At 40.5% G+C, this 6,895-nt stretch overlaps 1 long non-coding RNA gene across 1 annotated transcript; it reads right to left on the reverse strand.

Annotated features, from left to right (window-relative positions):
* Positions 1 to 219: 219 nt before the first annotated feature.
* On the reverse strand, positions 220 to 5,327 carry LOC125329462. The gene is made up of 3 exons (XR_007205158.1): positions 4,952 to 5,327; positions 1,394 to 1,535; positions 220 to 491 (listed from the first exon to the last, which is right to left on the reverse strand). It is a non-coding gene; the product is annotated as an uncharacterized LOC125329462 (long non-coding RNA).
* Positions 5,328 to 6,895: the final 1,568 nt, after the last annotated feature.

The following is a 6,895-nucleotide window of genomic DNA, read 5'->3' on the forward strand; positions in this document are numbered from 1 at the left end:
CCCTCCTAAGCCTTAGATTATTGGCATTCTGTTACTGGAAATACAGATATATGGATTCATTTGCTATTATGTATGTATGGAACAGTGAGTCTTGGGTAATGAATGCAGCAAGAATTTGTTAACATTGCATTTGCTTTGGGGTTTTTTATTGGGGTTTGGGGTTTTTGGCAGTTACTGGTTTCAACACAGTGGAGGACTAATCACAAAGAGATTTTGTAGTGAGTTGCTCCTCTTTATTTTCTGTTTACAGACATTTTATTTTCTATTGCTGAGACCGTAGCTGGAAATGGCAGGGCAAGAGCAAGACGTGAATGTTAATCAGTCAGTCCATGATGGAGTCAGCTGGAGGAGGGCAAGAACACAGTCCTAGAGTTTGGGAAATAAAGTAGACCCACTTAACACTGAATAATGTTAGTTCAGTAGTGCAACATAATGTCAGACTTCACAGGGTACAAGCTTGTTCAGCCATGGTCCAGAAAGATGAACTCCAACTGTAACAGATACACAAAATCACTGTGAGCTTAATGAAAAGCCTTTGTGAGAAGAGACTGAAAAGAAATTGCTCATTTAACTTAGGACAATGAAGCTGACTGGACATCAGACCAGGTGGAGGTAGTTTAAACAGAGAGGGAAAAGAGATGAGCTACTTAATGTAAAGGACAGGCACAGGAACAAATGGTAATAAAGTAGTCAGTCATGAATAAATTTAGGTTGTAAATGGAAGAAGGATCCTTGCCATGGAGAGAGTCAGAATTTGAAGTGGCCTTTTAATTAGAGCAGCAAGGGCAAGAAATTACCAAGGAGTTTATACGATATGATGCTGCTGATAGGGAACTGGAATTGATAATAAGGAGGTCCATTTCAGGCGCACCTAGGTGCTTTGTGTTCTTTTCAGGGAAGGCAAATATAAGCCAGTTTCCCTTTCAACAGATGAAAGTAAAAACCATGGCATTATTCAAAGCCATCTCACAGTACTTTCATACACAATAACTGCAAAGGGTATTTTGAGGAAACCAAACATGGATATCACTATTAAGCTATTGGCATTGTGGTATAGCTAGATACAATATATGGACAAAAACTGGGTGTAGAAAAGAAAGTATCTTTGGACTAAACAGATGTTTCAGTGAAAATTGTAAAGTTGTATATTTTAGTGTGTATTTTAATACACAGTATATTTTAATGTGGCGGAAACACAAATGAGAAGATTTGTGTAGTAAGCATCTCCAAACGGTAGGAATCAAATGGTGCAAGGAAAAAGATTATTTACATTACTTAATAATATTTAGGGGATATTGAAAGTCATGATCCCGTGCTATTTTTTTTTCCTCCGGTCTTTTAGAATTTTATTTTTATAGGAGATGTAGCAAAATGTGATTGGTTTGAGACCTACCTTAGCAAACTGGTCTTAGGGATGAGAGTAACAGTTAATTAACTCATTGCCAGCCTGTGTCCTTTTGCTGCTAAAACGATGCTGTGTTATCCCCAAATGGATAATTCAGTTATATTTCAGTTTATGACAATTAGCAAGTAAGCTGAAAAAAAGAAAAGTAGGTGAATTTATATTATGTCACAAATCAAGATTAGTTCATGTTTTTACTTTTAATATTGAATCTGTTATGTTTTCTGATATAAAGACTATGCCACTCAGTCTAGTAGTAAGTGCATAAGTGTTCAGGGAAAGATGGGTTTGTAAAGTAATAAATACTTACTGTGTTCTCTGGGCCTCACTGTCAGATTGGCCTGGTGTGAGCTCAAGCTGTGACCTCGGGCGACCCAGTGAGGCTACAGACACCTTCACTCTCTGCCGTCAGGCTCTTCTCTTAGCACACAGCCATGACAGGCAATGTGTCATGAAGCACAGCTGAGGAATTCCAAAAACCCCTCCTGACCACCATCTAGTTACTGCTTTTCAAATGAGACTGCTGTTCTCACTGCATGAGTGCTCACCTCTGTTCTCAGGAGGTGGGAGAAAAAGGTGCTCATTACAAGCTGAAACCACAGCCTGCCACCTCCTCGAGATAAAAGTCAAAGAAAGGAAATTTGTGCACTGGGCTTGTCTCAGCTGGAAGGGGATTTAAGTCCTGCCTCTGAGCTGAGAATGGCTTTGAGTGAGTCTTTGCCAGCTCTGCTACCTGTGCATGTCAGTATAAATAACAAATATTGACCATAAGTACACATTTTGTCTATATTTAGGCATAACAGGACACAATCCCTAAAATTAATTGGTGTCACAACATGGTAAGAAAATGTAATAACAGTTTTTGTGAGTTTTTTCAAGTTGTAAACACATCACTGGGACCCAAACAAGTGCACCTAGACAACTAAAATCAAAGCATTTATGCGGAAAGTCTTTCATAAGGCAAACCCCCTCAACTGTATGGTAAATATTGAGCTTTTAATACCATTAATGACCTTGATGGAAGTAGTTGTAGGGATTAATGAGCACCTGAGGTTAATGGTATCAGCTCCACCCGACTGATCATTAATTCAGAGCCTGTGCCCTAGATTTTGATCATTAGTGCTAAAAAACAAAATCAATTTTACATGGTTTGGGGCACCTTTTGACCAGCAACATCAACAATACAGATTCTTAATTTTGAAAATGACCTTCCTGCTAGATTTTTTCTCTTTTTCTTCCTTACATTGCCCTCTGTTCAATAACATGTAAGCACTAAATGAAAATGCCAAATTTCAGCATGCTGTGTTTTGAAATGCCTGCTTTTTTAAGTCCTGAGGCGTGTTGATAATAGAAGCATAACAGCTTTTCACATGAAGCACTTGCAGATTCTAAAGTCTTACAAATGGCAGTTCTTTATGGTTTGAAAGTATTTTCTAAACACTTTGGACACTGTGTTTGAATTAATAACTTTGGAGTTCAACACAGCATTAAATACATTGGTTGTGTGTGTGCCCTGCACCAGTAGGTGGTGGTTAAGGATCTGCGTTCATAAACACTTGTGCTAATGGCTGTTTTTAGAAACAAATCTTGAACTTCTGGGAATTTTGAAAATGCTAAGGTATATTTCATAAAGATTCCAGTAACTTTGGGTGTTTCACTGCAGACCACATGTTATAATATACAGCCTCAGGCTAAGCAGACAAAAGGGATGCCCCAATATTGCTCTGGTGTGGGATAAACGTGCACAGGAGACAAACATCAAGAACCTCCTGAACTGTATAACCTGAATACTCTTGCACCTGTGTTAGAATATGTCATGTATAAATTTAAATTTAGCAGTTCATTTCTATGATGATGTGGATGTTCAGCCTCTCTAAAAAAACAAAAGAAAACAAATGTTCTCTAATTGAACCCCCTGCTACATGCAGATCAGATTATGAAGTATGAGAGTAAAAGGAAATTAAAAAGAACAGTCTAATTTTTAAAGTAAAACATGAGTAATAGGGTTCTGTATCTCAGTGCCACAAGGTATATGACCTTAGTTGCAGCAATACATGCAGAAGCAGCAGGAATCTCACAGGATGTCCAAATCTAAAAACTACTATTTAGATCTCATTGTGAAATATCCCACAGATAAAGTGTATTTGTTTTTATGTATAAATATAGTTAAAATATAAGAAAGGAATTTTCAAAAATTAATATTTTGAAAAAATAGCATTACTACAAGGTATTATAAGAGCTATTTTTGTTTATATTTGATACAAAATACTGTTTTATTTTACTGCAGAATACACTTTTGCTTAATTCCCTATATTTTGTTCAAAGTGTAGGAGTGGATTATTAGCCTATTCAATACAGTGGCCAAATATCCTTTGTTTTCTGTGTGGTCATAATTAAATGTGAAAATTTTTATCAGATTTAAAAAAAAAACATGACCACCACAATCCCAAAGTGTAAAGAAAGGAGAGGAAATTACCTTACAGAAAATCTGTAAAAAAAATGCATCTCTCTGGTTCAGTGTCAAGGTATATGATCTAAGAAATTAAAAATGTTTTTCTTATGTTTTTGGAAAAAAAAATCAGCCTTATGCAGTTTTATATTGTGTTAAAACACGTGCCTAACTTACATTTTTGGTTGGCTTGAAAGTTCTGTATGTCTCGCACCTCTCCAGTAAATTTTACCTTAAACAGCCTCTAAACTTAATCTTCAGTATACATCTTAGTTGATAGCATGATTTGTTTCTGTTTGGTCTAATTGGAAGCACCTAAAGATTTGAATTGACATCTATTTTGTTTGGGTTTTTTCATTGTTGGATTGACCTTAGAAATACTTGAACAATTACTCAAGTATAGTGACACTACTCTCTGTTGTATTGTGAGGAAATTTCTAATCAATTTTTGATTGTGGAGTATAACACCCTTACACAACCCCAGGTAAACACTCCCCCACTTGATTCAGCAGAGCCTTATTAATGTTATTTTTTTACAACACTGTTAGTTTTCATAGATGTTTCTCCATGGGATTTTGTTTACTGTTTAAAATACATCTGAAAATCTTATTCTAATACATGCTTGGTCCTTCCCAGTGAAATGCTGGGGGAGGCTGGTGAGGCTATAAAAGCAATGGGGAAGGCAGGGAAGGTGCAGACAAGCCTCTGCCCTGCACTCTGCAGCCCCATAAACAACTTGCTAACGAGCACAGGGTAATGGCTGTGGATGCTAAATAATCTCTTTCCCTGCTATTGAGCGGACATTTTAAAAATATGGTAGTTTTTAAAAATTAGTCTTTCTAGGGGAAAACAAATAATTTTCTGTTTGATGTACACCACCTTTTTAATAACATTTTATGCTATCACACAGAGGAGAAAACAAAATAAATTCAGCAAATGTAGAAATCGATTGAGAAACTGGTATTTCCTCCGGTGAATAAAATCAATTACATCTTCAGAAGAGGTGTATCTTTAAAATAAATTAAAACGCCCAAACAACCCGGGCAGAGGGAGAAGAAAAGCCACCCCCCCGCGGTCCCCGCGGCCGCGGCGGTGCCCACCGGCTGTAGGTGTCACTGTGAACATGGCTCAGGGTCGGGCCGGGCTGGCCCCGCGGCGCACGGCGCTGTCCGCCTTGCTGCGAGAGCCGCCGCTCACACGTTCAGCGTGCTCGGGACATTGTGTGCCGGGCTGTTGGAGGCGCTGGCAGCAGAAGGTGACATCTGGTGACTAATGGGCTCAGATGCGGGGGCCGTTCCCACCGCTCCTCCGGCGGCAGCTGCGCCGCCGCCGCCGCGCAGGATGCGGAGACCGTGGGGAGCGGCTCGCTGGAGGAGATCGATACCTTCTGATTTCCGAGGAGCCAGAACATGGCCCCACCGCAGACATTTTCCCAGCCCAGTGCTTCTGATAAATGCACAGACCACCCAGCCAAGCGCGGCGCTCGCTGCGTCTCCTCTTTCGCTTATCGAAACCCATCTACTTTTAAGGAAATGGCTCCACCTCATGAAACAAAGATGGACCCTTTCCAGGCACAGTCCAGGCTCTGCATGGATTCTCGTGTTAGATGGGGCTCTGTCGCAGTCAAACCGCTCTGCTTCCAGGGTGATCCCGGCTGTTGATCCCCCCTCTGTAATGTGCTCAAACCTGAACCGGGGCTCTCGCTGATTCTGCTGCTGTGTGTTAGGAGACACACATCTGTCATTTAAACTCCCTGAAACAAAGACTAAGCCGGAATGCGGGGCCCGTATTTTTCTCATTTGATCTCCCGATGAAATGTGATTTATTTGTCAAATTCTTAGAAACGGCAGAGAGAAACCGCAGGAAGAGCTCAGCGTTGCAGATGGTGGTAAAAGCTCTTGTTATTAGCAGGTGACAGGGCAAACCACCACAGTGGAAAGCAAAGACAAATTAGCTGGAAGTTGGTGTTTACAGCAGAAAAGGGATTTTGAGGGGCTTTCTGGTGTGTGCGGGGGGCGGGGGGGGGGGGGGGGAAGGGCAAGTGGGCTGCGAGGTGGTAAAGGAGCATTGCTTAGTTGCTGTGCCCACCTACTACAACTAAATGACAGTGTTTGGTGTTAGGGAGTCACTGAAAGGAGCTGACATAAGAAAGGAAAAACAAGAACCTGAGAATAGAAATATTTTGCTGTGCATGCATACATACACAGATAATTGCATGATTTTCCATCATCCAAGCCTCTAGTGTGACGGAGGGAGGGAGGATAGTCACATGCATCAGCCCCATAAAATCTGCAAAAACACTGTTCTTAATTCAGCCATCGGCTGTTCCAAGACCTCACGCAGAGAATTACAACGAAATTCTATTTTCAGACTGACAACCCTAACGCTGCTGTGTCCTTATGTTTACTTCGGTTAACTGTCAGCCCTTATAACGTGCGCTGTACCACAGCTGCTGCTGTGGAAAAGAAAACCCTCCGAGTAGCTGCTTGGGGGGAGGGGGGGGGGAGGTATTTGAGAGAAATGAAAATAGAAAAAGCAGGGGAAGAAAGAAAGGAAAGAAAATCTGCTTGTGTCTCTACATAATGTGAGACTCAAAACAGAGATCATTCAACTCTTGTTTTCAGCACATTTCTTGGTTTTAGTCTTGGCTGATAAAATATTTAACAGCCATCTTAGCACTCAGCACAGCAATAACCAAGAAACAGTCAAGCTCTTGGCCCCCACTGAGACAGAATTCCAGTGACATGAAGTTTTCTTTTCCCCCTTCCCATATGATGTGTTGTCTAGCTTAGCTCCAGATTTAATGTGAAATGAAAAAAAAAGCTTCATTACAGCATGCCCTGTTCCTGAAACATCAAAAAGGAAATTACAAATTGAACTGGCACTGCTACATTTACTGGTCAGCTTACTGTGTTTGCCTGCTTTTAAAAATACAAATAAGGTTAATTTCAGTCCCCAAGCAGGATGGAAACCCCCAGTTAAGATGGAATTACATTTTTTTCATGTGGACAGAAGTCAGAATGCAGTCTCTACTCCCAGGAGTG

The sequence above is a fragment of the Corvus hawaiiensis genome, chromosome 8, assembly GCF_020740725.1.
Source record: "Corvus hawaiiensis isolate bCorHaw1 chromosome 8, bCorHaw1.pri.cur, whole genome shotgun sequence".
NCBI lineage: Eukaryota > Metazoa > Chordata > Aves > Passeriformes > Corvidae > Corvus > Corvus hawaiiensis.